The 23,259-nt window shown below is 40.3% G+C and overlaps 1 protein-coding gene across 5 annotated transcripts in view; it reads right to left on the bottom strand.

Moving 5' to 3' along the window:
• The window catches only part of SMAD5 (SMAD family member 5), a 40,063-nt gene extending 19,146 nt beyond the window's left edge, over nt 1-20,917 (bottom strand). Inside the window, exons 1-2 of one of the 5 annotated variants that reach the window (XM_060178428.1) lie at nt 20,767-20,902; nt 4,933-5,072 (exon numbers count right to left, since the gene is read on the bottom strand). The gene's annotated coding sequence lies outside the window, so the exon portion shown is untranslated. Of the gene's footprint in view, nt 1-4,932; nt 5,073-14,751; nt 14,850-20,279; nt 20,563-20,758 lie in introns of those variants that run through there. The other 4 variants (XM_060178420.1, XM_060178444.1, XM_060178449.1 and 1 more) reach the window with 4 other exon arrangements.
• Nucleotides 20,918-23,259: the final 2,342 nt, after the last annotated feature.

The raw sequence follows: 23,259 nt of genomic DNA, 5'->3' as shown, positions 1-23,259 counted from the left end.
TGAAATTGCTCTAGACAGACCATCATGCTGTACCTTTAGGTTCTTGGACTGACAAAGTAGATCACCTGGATAGTGTGTCTGCTTTGTCAAGCTCTTGATTCAGGTTCAAGTCCAGCCTCTCTCACACTGGGGGGAACTTCAGTGCTGCTATTGTCTATTTCCCTCTTTCCCTCTGTCTGTTTCTATCTGAAAAAGTTGTCCCAGACTGGTGAAGCCCTGGTAACGAACCAACCAAACAACAATAAAAAAAAGTTCTTGGCAATGATGACAAGAGGAAGTGATGTGCATGGCACTTTACTGATAAGAGTGGGTAAAGTCCCCTGTGGTCACTACACAGCCAACTACAAACAATAAGTTAGTGAAATAGCAGGAGTACTGTTTGGAAAAAGGATATCAGTAAGAAAAGATGCTTCCTTTCTTGTGTCTAAAATTATCAAATAATGCTGTGGCTCTTTAACTTTTAAAAATTTATCAAATTCTAGTGTCAAGACTATTCCAGATGGGTACATACTCCCAGAAAACATTCTCTCAGTTAAAACCCAGGTAAACACAGTAAAATAAAACCAAGTCAAATTAAACATTTAGTGATTGTTTTGTTTTTCTTTCTTTTTTAATGGGGAGTGGTGGTTAATGGTTTATAGTACAGCTGTTGACACATAGTTAAGTAAAATTACTCATCTCACCATGACAGGCATCTGCTAAATACTCTCAAGCCCAACCTGGGTCTCTTCCACCATCATGCACCAGGAACTCAAAGTGGTTGTCCCCCCTCCCTACCATTCCCAGAGTCCTTTGCTTTGCTGTAACACATCAAACTCAGTCCCAGTTTTACTATGTGTTTCCACTTTCTGTTCTTATTTCCTAAGTTCTGCCTAAGAGTGAAATTCATCCTTCTCTTACTGGCTCATCTCACCTTTTTCTTTCTTTCATTTGATAGGGCAGAGAGAAATGGGGGGAGGGGAGACAGAGAGCAAAAGAGTAGTGATAGCTTGTTATCTGCATGTAAAGTGAGCAGGGTGGTAATGCAGTGGGTTAAGCACATATGGTGCTAAGTGCAAGGACCAGTGTAAGGATCCCTGTTTGAGTCCCCGGCTCCCCACCTGCAGGGAAGTCTCTTCATAAGCAATGAAGCAGGTCTGCAGGTGTCTATCTTTCTCTCCCCCTCTCTGTCTTCCCCTCTTTTTTCCATTTCCCTCTGTCTTATCCAACATCAACAACAACAATAATAATAATAACTGCAACAATAAAAACAAGGGCAACAAAAGGGGAAAGAAGCAAATTAACAAAAATTGTTCATTGCAAAATTGATTTAATCTTCAGAGTCAACTAATTCATTTAACCAGCACATACTAATGAGAGTATACTAATAGTTATCCAAACTGTTATACTGGAACCATCCAAGGATGTGAAGATAATTCACTCCTTACATAAGGATTGATAAGCATTTTTCTGTTATCTTCCCCAAACCTATACAGAAGTAAATTTCGCCATATTAAAGAAATTTAACAAGGGAACAAAAACAAGTTTCCAGCAACAAGTCACAGTGTGCAGTACTATGTGCTTAAACAAACAATAAACAGAGGCAACCTCGGTAGTGGCCACTTCATAGATGTTGTATAATAGTCATCTTGTCACAGAAAGTAAAAGGCAGTCTATTTTTCTGAGGTAGAAGAGAACATTTAAAAACAAGGAACTCATGGTCAAATATGACTAGAACATCTCTTAGGATAGAGAGAGAAGATGGGCCTGGGTAACTGGGATCTTACTCAGTAATGGAATACAGTAAAAGCTAGCATATATGTTTATAAAGAAAAAGCTGTATGAACAATGGAGAGACATTTTGAAGGTAGAGAGAAAGGTTGGCAACCAAATCATTAACCATTCGAAAAAGCTTTGTAAGTTTTAACTAATAGCTCAGCCATGTTATGCACTAATGTGGAAGGTAAGAACATTTATAATGCACAGAGAAGGCTGCATAGTACCTAATTTGGTTTATTCTTTTTAAATTTATGAGACAGACTGGCCAAACAGAGCAATGCTGTCATATACTGGGGATTGAATCCAGGGTCTTACATATAGAAGGCTACACAGTAAATGATTGATTATTCATTACAGTTACCTCTGGAAAAAGACAAAGAATGGGAGGACAGAGAGTTGTGGACTTGCAGGTATGAGATTTCAAGTCCAAGGCTCCTAGTACCACATATGCCAAAAGCACTGTATCTTGCTTCTTGTCCTCGACAAAAAAAAAGTACCTCAAATCATGTCATTCCCCTACTCAAAAATCTCTCAGTGCCTACCCATAACTGTAGACAATCAAGCCCCTTAACCTTACTTGGTAGGACTCCCATGATCTGGATTTTGGCTTCTCCTCCAAACCCATTTCTCACCATTCTCACAGCTAGCTTGCCTTTAGCCACTCTAGTCTTTGATTCCCTCTCTGAAGTGCTCCAACATGATTTCTACCTCAAGGCCCTTACAACTGATGCCCCATCTCCAGAAAATCTCCTTTTCTCAGACCTTAACATAATGTATCTCTCCATTAGTTCAACTGTTCAAACGTCACCTCTTGAAAAAAGGAGTTCCCAACCACTTCATTCAAAACAGCTTACATCCCAGTCCCACTATCATCCATTAACCCCTGCTCGTGACCAATCTTCTTTCATAGAATTTATCCTGACGTAATACTAGTTTTATTTACATACTATTGATGCCCCCTCTGAAATGTTTGTAGGAAGCCTCATCTAATCTATCACCATATTCCCCTATTAAATAAATTAGAACAAGTGAGCATTTTAAAAGCAGTTCGCAAAAAATATACATACCATTGTAAGAACAGCTAGATATGGGCTGGGTGGTACTGAGTGTACATGTTACAATGTGCAAGAACCCAGGTCTCCTGTAGGGTGGGGGCAGTGAAGCAATGCTACAGGTGTCTATCTTCCTCTCTCCCTACTTTCCCCTTCCCTCTTGATTTCTGTCTCTAATAAATAAATAATTTATGAAGATACTAATACATAGTAAGAAAATACTTTTACATGGTTGGAAATGATACACACCAACCATAAGATAGGGAAATGCTGCTTACCATGGAAAAAGGAAATGTTGAAGAACAGAAAAGATTTAGCCATATTTCCTTTAAAACTAGATCTGAAAGAAAAAAATATGTATGACCATGACCATACTTTATGTCTATTATTAATCTCTCCATAAGATAAGGATGACAGCTATAAAATCACTGAAAGGATAATGCAATAAAACAAAAATTTCACATACCTAGACCTATTTGTATATTATGCTATAACTGCTATCTTCCATGCTAACTTGTATTATCATCATTAGTACTCAGAGGAAGAAGGGAAATGCATTAAGAATAGGAAAGGCAAGCTCACCTGGGCAGGTACCTACCTGTGTTGCCATGTATGTGACCCAGGTTTGAGTCCAGCCCCCACCCCACTGGAATTTCTCTCTCTCTCTCTCTCTCTGTTGACTCAGAGCACTGAGGGCCCTGTGATTACAAAAAAATTAATGAAAGATTTGATGAATTTAGTCCCTGACACTGAACCCACCATACATACTTTCTGATCCAGTAAAACCTCTGCCCATATATATGCTTCCCAAGAGAAAACTCAGTCACCCTTAATAATGAACTCAAACCTCACTTCTTTTGGTAAACCATGGGGCTTGAGCTTCACCAGTTTGAGCAATTTCAGATATAGACAAAGAAACAGAGGGCAAGAGAAGAAAACACCAAAGAACCAAAGCTTTGCTCAACATAGTGGAAGCCAGGTCATTATAAGCAGACACACTCTCTGAGAAGCTATCTTGCTGGCCCAATCCATCCCCTTTTGTGAATAACTTCTCCACTACACCAGTCTAGAGAATATGATCACAGAATAATTATCATCAAAACTAATTAGTAATATAACACATTGATAAAAAAATTTCAAAAAAGGAGGGGGGCAGGGACCTCTAGACAGTTTATCTGGATAGTGAGCCTGCTTTGCCATATACAAGAAACAGGTTTAAGTCCAACCCCCACACACTGAAGGGAGCTTTGGTACTGTGGTGACCCCCTGCTCTGCCAACACGCCCATCTCTTCATTAGAAATGTCAGTCTAGGTATCAGGCAGTGGTGCACCTGGTTGAGCACACACATTACAATGCACAGGGATCTGGGACTGGTCCCTATCTGAATGGAAAAAGCTTCACGAATAGTGAATTAGTGCAGCAGCTGTCTTCCTCTCTCTTTCTTTACTTCTTCCTCTATTTTTCTCTGTCCCATTAAATAAATATAAAGAAAAAAATTAGAAAAAATAGCCTTTAAAAAGTAAAGTCATAAAATTTTTCTTTAGATAAACAATTCTTAATCAAAAAGAAAAAAGAAGAAGGGGGAGGGTGATACACTTAGTTAAGTGCTTACATTACAGTGCACAAGGATCCGGGTTCAAGCCCCTGGTCCCCACCTTCGGGGGGGGGGGAGCAGGGCTGCAGGTCTCTCTCTATCTCCCCCTCTCCTCTCATTTTCTCTGTTTCTATCCAGTAAGTAAAGAAAACAAACAAACAAAAAAAACCCTTTAAGTAAATAGGAAAGAAAAACAAGTCAAGTCTAGAGCAGTAAAACTCTGGTGGCGACAAAAAAAAAGTGAAGAATTCTTCATAAAAATTAGTCATTTAGCCAGTGAATATGCCAAAGACAGTAAGTAGCTCTTCACCAAAGATATAAAAATATCCAAATACAAGGCAAATTAGACTAGAAAATGACATCAGTTATTGGAGAGAAAAATCTAAAAGGGTAACAATGAAGCATCACTACATACCTGCTATGGCTAGACTTAGAAAAATAAAAAAGATAGTAAAAAAGCAAATGTTCCTTATGATATAGAACTAAAACTTCTACATTGTTAGTAGGAATACAAAATATAAACAAACCTCGTAGTCTAGGAGATGGTGCAGCAGATAAAGCACTGGACTCTCAAGCATGAGGTCCCAAGTTCAATCCCTGGCAACACATACATGTACCAGAGTGATGCCTGATTCTTTCTCTCTCCTTTTTCATTAGTAAGTAAAATCTTAAAAAAAAGAAAAAAGAAAAAAAAAGAATTTCAACTACAGGGAATGTAGTCTTACCCTCTAAAAAAATATATATAAACTAATATCTACTTTGGGAAACTAACAATATTTAACTCTCAGCATAGATTTTCTATGATCCAGCATTTCCTGCCTAGGCATATACCCAAGATAAATGAGGCATGTCCACCAAGACAAGTACATGTTCATAACAACTTTAACTGTAGTAGCCCCAAATTGGAAACAAACCAAATAATGCCAACAGTGATATGTATTTTTTTTTAAAATCATAGTAGTAAAATCCTTTAACTGAAAAATAACTAAGTAGCACATGAACAACATTGATGGATCTCACAGATGTAATACTGAAAAGGTTAGCTGCAAAAGATTATACATTATATTATTCCACTCAAGTGACATTCAGATATGGGCAAAACCAACCAAAGATATTAGAAGCAAGAATGTTACTGAGATGGGAGCTCTAAGGAGTTAGAAATTTTCTCTAACAAATGACATAGGTGTGCTTACATGTAAAGGTCTACTGTGTTACACAAGATCTCTCTTTTTATAAAATATACTTCAATATAAAAAATTCTTAGAACTTTGCTGCTAGAATTGATGCCCACTCAGTTGCATCTCCCCTACTATAACTATGAACTATGAGTGAAACGCCAAGATTTTGCAAAATACACTTAAATGATGACAGATAAAACTGGTCCCAGGGCTTCATTTTATCCTGCTACCTTAGCAGTAACCTGTAGCATAAGCATCAGTGTATTTATGGTTCCCTTTGCCTGCATGACTTGGGATAGGGTTATCATTCAGCCAAGATAGATGAGACTCCTCCAGTGGGGTTTACACTGATGAGGAACATAGAGCTTGGGGAACATAATAGGTAACAGATCAGCAAACCAGCCTATTCCTTTCAGAGGTACAAATAATTTGATTATCAAAACATTACCAAAAGGTCTTTTAAGTTTTTTAAAAAGTTATTTTTTTAATTGTCACCACGATTATCACTAGGACTAGGTTCCTGCATGAAGAATCTACTATTCCCAGTTTTCACTGCCCCCACCCCCTTTCATTTGATAGGACACAGAAAAATTGAGAGGGGAAGGAAAGATAGGGAAACAGAGAGACCTGTAGCACTGCTTCAGTGCTTGTGAAGCTTTCCCCCTTGCAGGTGGGAACTGAGGTCTTGAACTTGGGTCCTTGTGCAAGGTAACATGTCGTTTCAACTAGGTGTGCCACCAACTGGCCTCCATAGAAAATATTTTAAAGTATATTTTTATAAAATAAGATCAATTCTACTGTTAGTACCATAAGTACAATACATGAAGGCTGTATTATCATACAACTAAGTTATTTTGTGAGAAAAAAATAAGCCTATACATTCACACTTGATTTATTCTTTGTTCACTCTAAGAACAAAGGCATATTTACAAAAGTTAATGTCTTGGTTAAGTCACTCAGCGGATATGAATGGACAACTGCATAAAAATTCAGATTGTGGGGGTACTGCGTGGTAGGTAGCTAGAGGGTTAAGCGTACATGGTGCAAAGCTCAAGGACCCGTGTGAGGATCCTGGTTCAAGCCCCCAGCTACCCACCTGCAAGGGGGTTGCTTCACGGGTGGAGAAGCAGGTCTGTCTTCCCCTCCTCTCTCGAATTCTCTCTGTCCTATCCAACAATAACAACAGCTGTAACAACAACAACAAGGGGAACAAAATGGGAAAAAATGGTCTCCAGAAGCAGTGGACTTGAAGGCACTGAGCCCCAGTGATAATTCTGGAGGCAAAAATAAAATAATAATCAATAAATTTAAGACTGTGGCAGCCTTACCCCAAAGCCTTTTAATTATCAACAGGATATTTTTGCTACACTCAACATTATAAAAAATACTCCAGAAATGATAAAAAGTTCTACTTTTGAATAAAAAGTCTAAATACAAAATTTCTGATTATAAAACATGCTTGCTATAATCACTTAACATTAAATATATAATTAAGTTGTTGGAAAACTCATGATGTATTTATCTATGCAAAAATGCATCATGGCTTTTCCAACTACCATATATCTATGTATAGATGGATGAATCAATCAATCACTTTTCTGTTCCACTGCTGGTAGTCCAGACCCTGTCAAAAACAGCCTAAAATTCCTCAAAATATTAAAATTGTCACCAGATAGTATACTTCTTTGCCATCAGCTGGACCCAGATGTTTATTTTTTTTCCATTTTTTTGTTATCCTTGTTGTATTTATTTATTTATTTACTCCCTTTTGTTGCCCTTGTTGTTTTATTGTTATAGTTACTGATTGCTGGGCTAGCGTGGGGATGCTTCTTCCCGGCCCATACTCTCTGGATTGGAGAGAACTCGACCCGAGCCAGCCTGGGCTGCTACTCACTCAGTGACCAGGAGATAGATGACTCAGGAACCAAATGCGTGGTGAGAGGTAATGCAATCTTTATTGATCAGAGACAATGCTTTTATAGGATAGAACCAGAAGTGGCAAGTTGGAAACGGAAATGGCTAGGAAAGGGGGTGGAGAAAGGCAAAAGTGGGTTGGGAAGGTATAAACTTCCTTAGCAACTGCTGCGATGGTTTTAACTGGTGGGATTAATGTTACTCTGCAGGCAGGGTGGGTCTTGAAGATAGATCAAAGGAATGGAATGGGTGGGGATCTTTCAGGCAAAACAATGATTATGTAAATAGGCCATAGTATCAGCAATGCAATGTGGAGCAGAGGGTGCTGGCTTAATGTCCAACAACTGATGTTGTTGTTGTTGGATAGGACAGAGAGAAATGGAGAGGGGAAGACAGAGAGGGGGAGAGAAAGACAGACACCTGCAGACCTGCTTCACCACCTGTGAAGCGACTCCCTGCAGGTGGGGAGCCAGGGGCTTGAACCCGGATCCTTACGCCAGTCCTTGTGCTTTGAGCCACATGTGCTTAACCTGCTGTGCTACTGCCTGATTTCCCGTTGTATTTATTGTTATTGTTGTCATTGCTGTTATTGTTGTTGGACAGGACAGAGAGATATCGAGAGAGGAAGGGAGACAGAGAGGGTAGAGAAAGACACCTGCAGACCTGCTTCACTGCTTGCGGGCTCGAACTGGGATCCTTAACGCTAGTCCTTGAGCTCACTCCAGACCCAGGTTTTAACCTGCCCCTACCACACTGAAGGAAGCTTTGTTCTGTGATCGGTCTCTGAGGTCTCTCTCTCCCTCTCTCCCTTGCTGTCTCTTAAAAAAAAAAAAGAAAGAACAAGAATTTGCCCTACCACAAGATCCATCAATTCCTCAGTTACATATCTATCCCAAAAGCACACAAAAATACAGTACCCATACAGATCTAGACATGTCTGTGTTCACTGCAAGACTATTTGGAATAGTCCCAGTTTGAAAACAGCCTGAATGTTCAAGGACAAATGAGCGGTTAAGGAAGTTGTAGGGTATGCACATACAGTAGAATTTACTTAGCTATAAGAAATGATGAGATTTTATTTTCCACTAACGCAGTTGGAAGGAAGCATGTTAAGTAAAGTAAGTCAGAAGGAGAAAAAAACAAATATGAATAATATCACTCGGAGGTGGGGCTTAAGCAACAAAAGGAAAATACAGGCTAAGATTTAATTAGATATCACATACAGGATTCTATAGGTGAGAGGTTGGATGGTGCTGATATGTTCTATGATGGAGGAAGAGGACAAGCTGGGAGGGTATGGTGTGTTGAATTTCATCAATATCATGGGGGGAAACGTAAAACTGTACACTTGTGACAAATAGTCTAGTAAACCAACACTTCAACAAAGTACCACACTTAAAAATGAAAAAAAAAATACATATACAATGCCAAAAATATTGGAGCACTTGGTTTTCAGCCAAAAATTTTACTATCCTCAATTAGCTCTTCAAATAGACTTTGTCATGTATACAAAATAACACTTATGATAAACTCTTTTCCTAACTTGCCTTTACATGAATATTATACTATCTGTAAGTCATAAGTGAACTTGTAAGGGCTCTGAAATAAAGGCATGAACAGACTTTCTAGTAATGAAAAGCTTTAACTGGTTCCATTTTTCATGCCCCTTGTGCTCTGCACTAAAATATAACAAGTTTAGAAACAGTGAGAACACCCCTCAATTCAGTTGACCATGCAAATAGCCATCACTTTTTCTTTTGTTTTTTCCCATTACTGTTTCTATATATCTAGACATACCCTAGTAATAAAAGAAAAATTCCAAAAGACTATATACTCAGTAGCTTCCGTCATTAGAGGCTACAGCTTGCTAAGCCGTTAAAAACTGGTCCTCTATACTATCTTATCTATGTTTTCCTCAGGGTCTGCAGAGACATAAATTCACACAGCCAGTGTTGAGCTAAAGTATACACCTACCACATTTATTGGGTGTAACTAAAAAGGGTACGTCACTAAACCAGACGTTAAAGAGCTAAAAGATAAAATCTGGTCCAGATCTTAATTTTAAAGAACTACACACTAGTTGAACAGCTAAGGTGTATATCCTATCCATCCATATTTACATTACATGTAGAGAATGGAAGATGTCCGAGGGTGCTAAAAAGACTACAGGGATGGTGCCCTGAAGAAGGGGATAAAGGAAGATAAGAAACATAAAACAGGTAAGCAAGCATAAATGCTTTTGTGTGTAAAGTCACGAAATTAAAGTTTTTTTAATGACTAAAATTATTTATTGCTAAACAACTAGAATGAAGAAAGCTCATAAGAATGTTCACAATACTTTTCTATGAATGTGGTCAATTAAAGTTTTTAATCTGCCTAGATAAAAGGGAAGTTTTCTGGAACAGTTTGTTTTTCTTATACATCATTAGCAGGAAAGGAAAAGTGTCTAAAATATACAATAAGGCAAATATATACAGGGAAACTGACATATGTGTATGGTCAAACATAAAAAGCACCATATCTTGAGTCTAACAGATTTAGGGTAAAATTATGAATTCAGCACACACCTCCATTTTGCCTACTGCGTATAATGAGAATCAACTGAGAATTAAATGAGATGGAATATTTACTCAACAGGCATAGTGCATACTCAGGAAAAAGTGATGACTATTATTATTATAATAGTCATCATATTATATTATTATATTATTATAATAGTCATCACTATTATAATAATTATGAAAATATTTATACCAAGGTTAGGGTTATAAATATGCACCGAGGCTACTTTATTTCAACAAATATACTAAGTGATGTAAGAGGTATGAACCTGAACAAAGAAAAAAGCTGCATGTTATACTAATACACAATGGCTTTTTTCTTTTCCTTTTGCTAGCAGGGTTATCACTGGGGATTGGAGCTGGCACTACGAATCCACCACTCCCAGTGGCCACATATATATATTTTCCTTTTCCTATTTTACTTGATAGGACAGAGAGAAATTGAAAGGGGCGGAAGAAAGAAAGATATCAACTGCTACAGACCTCCTTCACTGCTCATGAAGCATTCCTGCTGCAGGTGAGGAGAAGGGCTTGAATCCAGGTCTCACTGTGGGTTTTTACACATATTGAGTACTGTGTGCACATAACCAAGTGCCACCACCCAGCCCCCCACAATGCTTTCTTATCAGTTTTTTTCCCCATAATATCCTTCTGGTCTCAAAACTACAGGTACAGAGAGAAATCTTAAAATTTTGTAAACTACTGCTAAATCACTGATTATAAAAGTTACCAAAAGTAAATAAATGAACAACTGTAGGTCTGAAGGATTTTCTTAAAAAAAAAAAAAAAGTCTTATTTACTCATTGATTAGCAAGAAAGGGGGGGACACAGTCATATATGCAATACTGGGGATTCAACCTGAAGCCCTATGCATGCAAAAACATATGCTCTACCTGATGATTAAAGGTTGAAAAGCCAGAAGAATAAATATACCTGTAGGGAGAAATAGCACAGCTGTTTATGCAACAGACTTTCACCATAAATCCAAGGTTCAATCCCAAGCAGCACTATAAACCAGAGTTGAGCAGTGCTCTAGCAAATAAATAAATTAATTAAAAAATAATAAAGACACCACTTAACTATAAAAGGGGTTCTACTAATAATTAATTATAGCCAAGAAGTTGATGGCAGAGTTATAAGGAAATCAAAACTGATGCTTGTCCAAGCAGATATGAAATTAAAGCCTGAGAGAAAAGTTTGAGAAATCTAGTGACTAGGACTGGGAACTGAGTTTATGACAGCAAAGTAAGTTTATTTAATCAAGATTTATTTGCATACACTGCTAGGAAGTCAGGCTTAAAAGATAATGTCTAAAATCTCAAAATCTTGAAAATAAATGGGGAAAAAAGAGAATGAACTTTATAGAGAACTCCGTGTGCTATTTAACACATCACTTAATTTTAATCTATAGTTATTTCCATATGATATTCAAAGAAGATTATAAAATAAAGAGTAAATAATATGCACAGCAAGCACAAATTTCAGTAACTGAGTATACAGGAATGTGTCCCATGAGACGCTGGGAGATACCCCCCGCCCCGTAAAGTGCACACTCTACCATGTGTGAGGACCTATACTCAACCCCTCCACAACCCACCACACAAGAAGTGGTAGAATGTAGTGAGGTAGTGAAATCAAGCAGATGTTAAGGTCAGAGGCAACACAAAACCATGTTTTTATGTTTTTATTATCTGCTACTACCTTGCTTCTGAAGACCTGACTAGATGACCCTTCACTGATACTTTATGACTTAGATAAATGGCCTCAAATCTAGAATGAAAACCCAGACAATAACCAGACTTGAAAATTCTGCTTAAAATCCTTACTAAGGAGAGGATTTATATTCAAGTCACTCACGTGTAAAAATAACTCCCCTCATTCATACATATATATTAGACACAGGTTTTTAAATTTTTTTATTCACTTATTTATACTGGATAGAGGCAGAGAGAAATTGAGAGGGAAAGGGGAAATAAGAGAGGATGAGAGACACCTACAAGACTGTTTCACTACTCCTGAAGCGTACCCTCTGCAGGTGGGGACCCGGGGCTTGGACCTGGGTTTTTGTCCTCTATAATATGTACATTTAACCAGATGTGCCACCACCTGACCCCCCCCATACATTTTTATTATTATATAAAATTAGAGACTGGAATTTAAGAAAATATATCAGAAACTAGGAGCAAATGCTTTTTGTTTTCAATAAATAAAAGTTTTATTCTTCAAAAGTGTTCATTAGATGTGAGCTTAATACTGGGTAGCATTCTAGGAGCTGAGAAAATACCAAAGGGTACAAAATCTTTGTCCTTGTGTAGCTCACATTTCACAGGAAGGAGTAGGCAAAAAATAACAAATGATATCTTGTTAGATGAAAAGCGCTAAAAAAAAGACAGTAGAAGGAGAGGGAGGGGGTTGTGACATGAGAGGTATAATTTTAAACAAAGTAGTTGGCCTGGGTCTCACCGAGAAGGGTACCAATGAGTTAAAACTTTAAGGAAATAAGAGTAAGCCAAGGCCCTTGGTCATACAAAAGATTACTCCCTGAGGCTCCCAAGCAAGCCCCAGTGCACCATAAGCCAAAACTGAACAGTGCTCTAGTTGAAAGGGGACACACACACACACACACACACACACACACACACACACACACACACACACACTTGAAAAAAAAAGGAGTCAGGTAAATATCTGGGCAGAAACTATTAAAAGAAAAAAGCAGTAAGTAATGCAAAGATTCCAAGGTAAGAGCTCATCTTGGCATACTCTAGGAACTGTAAGACCAGTGTGGCATAGGAATAAAGTCAACAGGAGGTGAAAATAAGTACTAGGTTAGATTGTCTAGATAGGAAATGAGATATGGCATTGTCTGATGTATTGATTACTCTTTAATGAAGTGATGAGAATAAGTGGTGGGAAAGATGGGGAGTAAGAAGATCAGTTCAGAGTTGCAGGCTTTTTTAAAGGTGTTAGTTTAGACCTGGATGACAGCAACAGGATGGTGAGAAGTAGATAATTTCATGTATTTTTTTTTTTTTAAGAAAAAGGTTTGGAAAGTGTGAGAACAAAGTATCCAACAATGGTTCCAAGGAATCAGTCTGGGCTATGAAGGTGACTTATTATCAACTGATTGGTGGGGAAAATGATATGGAAGTGAAAAGAATATCGAAGGCACATTTTATAATCATCAAATACATGAATAAAATGTTATGCCTCATTAGGTTTTTTTAAAATGATTCAGATAAATTCATATTAATATCAACAACCCAAAGATCCTGTTCTTACCTCAAGTTACACCCTGACCAATTCCCTAAACCAACACAAATTACTTTTACACTACCTCTAGCAGATAAGACACTGCTCATGCCTAGCCTTCAGAAGTACATTCACAGAAACAGTTCATTTTCTGCTCTAATATTTAATTACTTCAACCCAGAGTAAATGGTAAACAATCCATTCCCAAAATTTCACCCAGCATATTAGCCCAAACAAAATCTCCTGAGGATTGCTAATCATGCAAACAAATGCCCAATGAGAAAAAACCCACCATTACCTCTGCCAACACTACAGAAACGAATTACAGGTGCAAATCTTAAAGAAGCAAATTCCTCACAACCATCCCACAAAATTCAGATCCATAAAGCTTCAGAGTTAGGCTCTATCTCCCACATTTTAAACTAGAGTCCCAGTAAGGTTATGTAGTTGTTTGAAAACAGAAGTCCTTAGACTCAATCACCTGAAGTAAGAAAAGTAGTTTGCCTATATACAAATAGTTACAAGAGTAACTATTTTTTGTGGCTGGTAGGGATGAAACTTTGTTTCTAAGATCAACAGTAGGAACCAACTATCAACCATTGTAAAACCAATCCTAGATCCAGGTATACCATTACTACAGAACATGTCAAATTATAATCATGGCTGCAAAAAGAGAAAGGAACCAAAAGCTAGTTTGCCTATAACCTCTCCTAGTCTGACCTGTGGGACAGGTTAAAACCCCTTGAAATCATTTGATCTGATCCTGCCAAGTAAACAGTGTGGGAGTAGAGGGGGTTTAAAATTCAATTAAGTGTTCGTTTATTTTAATGTTATTAGTAACTTAATATTGATTTACAAAACTATAAGATAGCAAATGTATAATTCTATACCATCCCCACAAGAATTCTATATGTCCATTCCCTCCACTGGAAACTACAATAGTTCTCCTAAGGTCACATATATGAGTTGACTATTGTTTCTACAACTCTCTCTCTCTCTAAATATATATATATATGGCCATTTTTTTCCATGGTCCCATCTTCCTTTCTAAGTCACACTTATAACTATTAATACTTCTGAACGACCTTCCTTTTTCCTCTTCTCTCTCCAGGTCCTGATGGAGTTGGGAGTTCAGAGCCCAATCTTCCCCCATCATTTCTCCTCACTCAGAGTATGGACCAAAATTCTTTTAGGGATGCTGAAGGGTGGGAATTCTGGATTCTGTAATTGCTTCTCCACTGGACATTGGAGCTGGCAGGTCAATCCACACCCTTAGCTTTAACTACCAATTTATTTTAAGTTGATCATTTTGTTTGGCTCACAAATGATGTTATAAATATCCAACTGTGGGGGCCTGACGGTAGCACACTGGGTTAAGCAAACATAGTATGAAGAGCAGGGACCCCTGTAAGGATTCCGGTTCGAGTCCCTGGCTCCCTACCTGCAGGAGGGTCACTTCACAAGCAGTGGAGCAGGTCTGCAGGTGTCTTTCTCTCTCCCTATCTTTTCCACCTCTCAATTTCTTTGTCCTATCCAAAAAATAGAAAGAAATGGCCAAAGGATCAGTGGGTTAGTAGTGTAGGTACCAAGCCCCAGCAATAATTCTAGAGGCAAAAATAAATAAATAAATAAATAAATAAATAAATAAATATTTAATGGCTCTTTGCAGAAAATAGGTTTCCCACCCTTGCAATATGGATACAAATTGTCACTTTCCCCAACTGTGTTTCCCAATTTTCAAAGATAACAAAAATTCTAATAATGGATTTCAAAGTCTTTCAGGTGAACTCAAAATCCTTGACACTTCTCCCTGCATAATCTTGACTAAGCTATCTTTGTGCCCACACAAGTCTCTACCTTTATTTTATCTCCCACATCTAGGGTTTTGTTTCCTAGTTTTTAATCACTCTTTAAACTCCACCTGTTCCTCTAAGTCCTCTAATTAAGCTGAGCCTGATCTCACCCCCACACCCCCTGCAAAACGTCCTACTTTACTACCAGAGGTATATATCTGCTATACTTGTATAGGCTTGCAGACACAGGAATAGACACAGAGCTGGTCAATCTTTATAGTCTTTCCTTTATAAAAAATCATCAAGACCTGACACCAAATCATTGTATTATGACATGTGTCTGTGGTGCACAGTGCTAACTTGCAACCTCAACATATACTATGATGCTTTATTAAGAAATTCCCCTGGGCTGGGGTCACAGCATAGTAGTTATGCAAAAGACTTTCATCCCTGAGGCTCTGAGGTCCCAGGTTCATCTCCAGCACTATCATAAGCCAGACCTGAGCAGTGCTCTGGTCTTTAAAATAAAAGTAAATAAAATACATAGGGTAAAATGAGTTTCCAAAATAACTCACTTATTTAGAAGTAATGAGCAGGTATGGCTCTAGTTACTTTTCCAGCTCTAGCCAACACTCATTTAATTCACACATTCAACTCCAAAGGGCAGAAATGGTCAGTGAATTAAGTAGCCACTCATTTAACTAGAACAAAAGATGTGAAGAAAACAAGATTAATTTTGAAATATTCATTCAATACCCCTTTTTACCTGGGAATACACAAACCAGAATAACTAGATCTCAAGTTATACAGACTACCAGATAGGATGGTAGGCAGATCCTGACACATCATGAAAACAAAATGGAACGAAATAAAACTTGTCTTTAAAACACCAGTCATATTCTGAGATCATAGTTAAATCTGAAAAGTTAAGACTCTTTCCAGGACTCATTGCTACATTCTGAGAAAGGCAGTAAAGGAACACTATTCTTACTATTATTTTAATAACAAAACCACTTATAAAATCAAAAGGAAAAAAATCCAGTTTAAATATCAGAGCAGGTCAAATTATTTTCAAATTCCCAGATTATACCAATCTATGTATTGTGTGTGTCTCTATGATACACTTATGTTCCAAAAAGTCAAGAATAAAGTGCTTACAAAAACTACCTTCTAAAAGAAGTGAATTACAATTATAGGAACACACAGAACTGTACAATAATTTTATTCTAAAATATGATCACAGCCAAGTTACAATACTGTAAAAGTATAAGGAAAAGTTGTTGTAATCATATCTGTTAGACTGAGGTCAAAAAACTTCTACCTAGATAAGAAGCAAATAAATAAAATACTAAAGAGCCCAGAACACAGGATTGTTTATGAAAAACCTAATAACTCTGTAAGTACCTTCATCTTTTTAAAGTTATAAAATAATAAACACTGTTAGATTGTAGATATAATCAATGAGACTGGGAGATTAGCTGGTCCTAATGACCCAGCTCTGAAGAATTCTCAAACAATAATTTAACCTTCCAGAATCAGAGTTCTAGGTGTTGGGTGGTGCTACACTTGATTGAGTGTACATGTTACAATGTGCAAGGACCGGGGTTTGAGCCCCCATTCCCCATCTGCAGGGGGAAAGCTATGTGAGTGGTGAAGCCATACTGCAGGTGTCTGTCTATCACTCCTTTTCCCTCTCAATTTCTAGCTGTCTCTATCCAATAAATAAATATAGTAAAAAAAAAAAAAAAAAGAGTTCCAGATACTGACTAATCTAGCACAAAACTATTAACTGAAATGGAAGAAGGGTGCAAAAAAGATGAGTCTTCTTGGAGTCCTTCATCTATCACCTTTCTGGTATGAAAGCACCTTATTTCTGTGCAGCTATCCTGGGTTCTACTCTCCCAACTTTCTTCCAGATTATATAAAGTGGTGGAGGCAAAAGTCTTCCCTCAGACTACTACCGTCCCTTATATAGAGAAATCCTCAATGGCTTAGACCTTATGAGTAGATGGTAAACACATAGGATATAAGGTGCCTGTCATATTTGAAGAAACTACTTTTTTTTTTGGTATTTATTTATTTATTGCCTTTTGCTGCCCTTGTTTTATTGTTGCAAATTATTATTGTTGTTGTTATTGATGTTGTGGTTGTTGGATAGGACAGAGAGAAATGGAGAGAGGAGGGAGAGACAGAGAGGAGAGAAAGAGAGACACCTGCAGACCTGCTTCACCAATTGTGAAGAAACCCCCCTGCAAGTGGGGAGCCGGGGCTCGAACCAGGATCCTTACACCGGTGCTTGTGCTTTGCACCGCCTGCACTTAACCCGCTGCACTACAGCCCGACTCCCAGGAACTTATCTTTTAACAAAGACTCTATGGCCATGCCAATAGCAACCTTGAGGGCACATGTGGCTCCCCACACTTTGCTTTCCTTAAGCTTTCCTTAAGCACACAGAGAAACAATGAATACAGATTTTCTAGAACTAAATAAGATTGATAAGCAGGGAGGTTAAAGATAGATATTAAAAGCAGTGCACCCTAGAGTGTACTGAAGCTAGCCTTGAAACTCAAGCAAAAAAGTGTGGCTCGCTGCCTAATGCAACAAATACATCTGGTAATAGTAAACACTGATAAGTGATAAACAAAGGGAAATTATCTTTAATTCAAAGGCTCTACAGACTACTGGTAATATCAAAATTCATATAAAATCAAACAGTATGTGTGATTTTTTTAGACGGTATTCTTATTTAAGCTATAAAGAAATGAGAAACTGTTCAATATTCTACTATCTTCAAAACACTAAGAAGTCAGTATTTTTGATATGACCAAGTTACAAATTTGTTTGCAATAGAGAGAAAACACAAAAGACAAAAAAGATCTTCACTGCAAATCATGCTGTTTGGGTTCATGATGAAAACAGGAAACAGGCTGCCCAGATGTAATTATGGTTATAGTCTAATGTGCCTTCAGGTTCAGCCAAGCACGAAAAACCCAGTGAAAATGGTAGGCAGAATATACTACCCTCTACCTTATTTCAGAAGGCAACTTTTAATACTACTACCAGCAACATGTTACATCATCAACAGTAAACAACAATCTGATTCAAACCTCATTAGTAATAACATGCTGCCACAGTCTCTCTCTGAAACTAATAGCTGACTTTGCCAGAAGAGGAAGAAATGTAACACAGATCTATCCATTTCTGGGGTGCCTGTAATAGTAAACCAGACACACAGATAATACCACCAAATCTATACAGAATCTACAAAAACAGTTCACTATTTTTTGCCCAGTTTACTGCTCCCTTCCATATTTTATCTAGATCATATCATATGAATGCACTTAAAAGTTAAGAGCAAAGTCAGCTAACTTTTACTGCCTGCTTCAACTATGATCTGAAAGGAATGGAATCACAAGTGACAAATGGATTTTAAGCAAAAATACCTGGGTAAAATGTACCTGTAACAGCAGTTATGCAAAACAAAGCAAGATATACTGGCTGAGGGAGTAACAAGTAGGACATAAAGGATGATACTTTCCAGAAATTATGCAATCAAGAGTAAATAAAATGTAAACATTGTGTGTACAACCATTATCAGGTTAAACTTCATTAAAATGTCGTTCTCTACTTTTGCAATCTAGACACTGTTTTCTTAGGAGAAAAGCAGTACAAAATAAGAAAATATAATTTATTCTGTTCTGTAGTCTTCACCGGTTTTGTAACACTTTGACTTCATGTACTTGGATCCACCAATGTGACAGCCATGAGATCATTTCTAAGTATTGTTTTCTCCATACAAAAGACAGGAAAAAAAAATAAAAAAGAAAAAGAAAAAGAAAGAGAAAGACAGGAATCTGGCAAAAAAAAAAATGTAACGACTTGTAAAGTCACTAAGTCGATTAGGACTGAGGTATTCCACTTCAAGCATCACATTTAAATAAAAAAAAAAAAAACTAATTCACGAACGTGCAATGATCACATTCAAAAGAAGCTGAAAAATGAGAACAGAAGGGAAAACACTCAGCAGAACTTGGACTGGAGTTGGTATATTGCACCAAAGTAAAAGACTGGGGGGTGGGGGTCCTGGAACGTGATGACAAAGGTGGGACCTGTGTGTGTGTGTGGGGGGGTAGACTGTTGTGTGGAAAATTGAAAAATGTTGCACATGTACCAACTACTGTATTTTACAGTTGACTGTAAACCATTAATCTCCCCATAAAGGGAAAAAAAAATAACTCAGGGTAGTCCAGATATCCTGGAGAAATTCAAGCACTCTGGGTACAAACTAAACAAAACAAAACAAGCCTCTTTCCCTCTCTACTTCTCTGAGGCCTACAGCCACCTCGTCCCCCTCTGCCCCATCTTTGTGACCCGTTGAGGCTGAGGGACAACTTGGGGTCGCGCTAGGCAACAGGCTTGATGGTGACAAACTCAAACCAGACTTCCAAACTCTTTCCCCAGAAAAGATAAGGTAAACAAGTGACACAGCGCCACACCCATAGAGACCAGCACCAGCAGCCAGGAAAGCCCCCCCACCACTTGCTCGCCAGGACCTCCAGCTGCTCAGGAAATAATGTCTCTGTAATCAAGACAGAGATCTGGCCCTGGGTGTTGGGGCTTTTCATTCCTCACTTCCAGCCTCGAAGCCGCCGCCTCCGCCTCCGCCTCCTCTTGCTCCGGACTCCCTGCTTCTTTCTCCGTGTCATATCCAGACCCGAGTGGGGAGGCGGGAATATTTGTGTTTGTTGATTTTTGTTTGTTTGTTTAGGAAAAGGGCAGAACCATGCCAAGACCTAACGATTAACTGTCCCCTCGCCCCCACTTTTCTTGCAACGATTAAAAAGAAAAAGGAGGAAAAAAAAAAGTCACATCTGGTTTTTGGCTACTGAGCATGCTCCGCACTCAAGTCAGGCGCCACATGGGAGTTTTCAAGCTTCAGGCTCCAAACTCCACGTAATAACAGCAGCTGAAGAAAGGGGGTGAAGAGGAGGGGCGGCGGCGGAGGGGGGGAGCAGAATCTGAATCTCAGAAACGGGGTTGCTGCTCACCCCCGAAGGCCTGGGATAAATGTGTGGTGGGGGGAGCAGAAGCAGGGACAGACAGACAGGCAGACGGACTGACGGCCGGCCGGCTGAGTGGACCAGCGGGTTACAGCGGCCCGGGGTGTAATTCCCACCGATAAGCAAGGATCCTTATCTTTTTAAAAACACAGGCGGCGGCGGCGGCGGCGGCTGAGGAGGCGGCGGCGGCGACACGGATTCATCCGGCCACCCGGCGGCCCGGCCGAGCGCCGACTCCCCGGCTGCAGGGAAAGAAGCCGCCGCGGCTCCCCGGTCCCGGACAGCAGCGCCGCCCGAAGGCCTCGCGCAGCCCCCGCCCCGCCACCCCCCGGGCGCGGCGGTGCTGGGGCAGAGCCAGCTCGGGCCGCAGCTCGGGCCTCCTCCACTGCCGGGCGCAGCTCCGCCGCCGCCGCCGCCCGCCCGCCAGCCCCGACCCCGCAGGCCCGCGCCCGGCCTACCTCCCGCCCCGCAGGCCCGGCTGTTTCCGCTCCGCCCGCCGCCCAACGCCTCCGCGTCGGCCCGGGCCTCCCACCCCCACGCGCGCTCCAGAGCGAGTCGCTTCCCGGCAGAGCCTGCAGCTCCCCCCAACACACACACACTCACGGGAAGCCCGCACTCACGCCACGGCCCGCTGGGCGCACGCTCCCGGCGCCGTAGTGCGCTTCCCCCTCAGTGCAACTTTATTAGCAGCTTGGCCGCGGGACACGCGCACGGCGCCCGTGCGGCCAGAACCCGGATGAGAGCAGAGGAGGACGCCCGCTGGGGGCGGCGCATGCGCACAGGCGGCCGAGTGACCACTGGAGAGAGAGGAGGGGAGGGGAGGGGAGGGCAGAGCGGAGTTCAGCACGCGGGGCAGAAGGAAGGGAGCCCCTGCCGGAGCTGGGAGCTCTTGGCCCCAGGCTTCGCGCCCGCCGGTATTGAGCTTCCTACTGGCCGCCTAACCCTAGAGGGGTAGTCAGTGATCCCCACCCCCATTGCCACTGCAATCACTAAGTCAGCACGCCTTCATACATTCTAAGAATTGGGGCCAGATGGTGGTGCACCTGGTTAAGCGCACTTATTACAGTGCTCAAGGACTCGGGTTCAAATCCCTGGCCGCTACCTGCGGGGGCGAGAGGGGGAAGCTTAAGGAGTGGTGAAGCAGGGCTGCAGGTGTCCGTCTTTTTTTTCACTTTATATCCCCCTCCCCTCTCAATTTCTCTGTCTCTAATAAATAAATAAATAAATAAATCTAATTCAATAATTGCCCTGGGGAAACATCTCACCGGGTAGGGTGCGCACCTTACCCTGTGTAAAGCCTTAAGCCCTGGGTTCGAGATCCAGCACCACAGTTATACCAGAGAAGCTCTAGGATGGGGGGGTGACTGGCGCCTGTTTTTTCCTTCATCCCTTCCACGCCCCTCCCCATAAAGCTGAATATATATATATATATATATATATATATATATATATATATATATATATATATATATATCATACCAGAAACAATAGAACTTGAGACCCCAGAACCACAAATCACCCCCACATCATAACTGTCCTTCCCCTAAAAGGTACAACTGGAAATCTCATCCCTAGAGTATAGATGAAGACACTGTCAGCCTTAACTTGATTGGCTGCTTTGATTTATTTATAGGTTGCCTGTTAGCTTTATGTGACCTCTGACTGAAGACTGTGCCAGGGGTTGGACCTGGAAATTGGGAAACTCAAGCAAGGTCTTTTTGCATTACCATTATGCTATCCTACCTACCATTCACCCTCCAAAACAATATTCTCAGAGGATGGAGCTCTACAAACCCCTTCCCTGCGGACAATTTAACAAATTTCTTTTTTGCCCCACCCCTCTTGCAGGCCTGTGGATATGTGGTGCAGACCTTGGCCTTCTCTGGGTGGCACTGCCCCCGTGTTGGGGTGTTAAAGAAGATAAAATATCACAGCTGCATGGAGGTAAAGAAAGAATGATCTCTCCCTCGACCCCCCACCAGCGTTTTGGTACTGAAGATCTATCAGGAGGAAAAGGCAAGCCAGGAGAGAGAACAGAGATGAGAGAGAGTTCTGATTAGCAGGGCAACCCTGCAGTTGAAATAAGCAGACACCTCTCAATAGAAGAATAATTTGCCTCCTATTAACACTCCTTTGCAAAGAAGAACCCTTTGTCTCTGAGAGCCTATGGTAATTTCTAGCCTCTGGGCTGACAAAGAAAATGCTTATTTCAGATTCAAGATAGGGTATCTGGGAGACAAACCTTGCTAGGTGTGAAGAAATACACATGAAGAGACAAAAACTGCCTACCATTGTGGTGGACAGTTTGATTCTAGTCTTAACTAGTCTTTACAGTGGGCAACTTGGGGGAGGGGGGTCTGGAAGGGGTCTGCCCCCAAGCCCAGGGGATTCACAGCAGGAGGGAGGGCCTGGCTTTCTATTTCTCCCTGTGGCTGAATCCAGACCTCCTCAAATTCATCCCCTCTGTGTCCTATTTATCCCACAGGATGTCAGCCTCAGGTCAACCTGGGTTCCTTTGGAGGAGGCCAGGGAGAGCCAGTGGGAGACACAACCCTTGCTTGGTAGTGGCCGCTGAGGAACAAAGTGACCGCCCATCTGACTGAGACTCTTCCAATCCATCTTTTGGGATAAGAAGACCAGAGCTCTTCTCAGTACTTTTCTCTCCACTTTCCCCAAACTGCCAGCAGTTCCCAGAATATGATCCTAGTACTACTGAGGGCAACCAGCTTGGAAACACTAGTGAAGAATAGTTACCCACCAATTGTGTCTTTATTAGTTTAACCCTGGGCAGCCTGGGAAGTGGCACAGAGGTTGAGACATTGGACTCTCAGAGACAGTGTACTGAGTTTGATCTGCAGCTTCCTATATGCTAGAGTGATGCTTATGTTCTTTCTCTTTCTTTCACTAACAAGTAAATAAATGTTTAGAATAAACAAAAGTTCAAAACTGGGACTAACAGGGTAACTCTGCAGTAGAACATGTGTGTTGAATGTGGGAGGCCCTGTCTTCAATCTTCAGAATGGCAGAACTAGAACTCCCTATCTCTTCTTTTTTCTCTCTCCCATTAAAAGGAATTAAATTTTTTTAAAAAATAGA

This window comes from Erinaceus europaeus, chromosome 2 (genome assembly GCF_950295315.1).
Source record: "Erinaceus europaeus chromosome 2, mEriEur2.1, whole genome shotgun sequence".
Taxonomy (NCBI): domain Eukaryota; kingdom Metazoa; phylum Chordata; class Mammalia; order Eulipotyphla; family Erinaceidae; genus Erinaceus; species Erinaceus europaeus.
The sequence above is the reverse complement of the archived record's forward strand: the minus strand, read 5'-3'. Positions and strand labels throughout refer to the sequence as shown.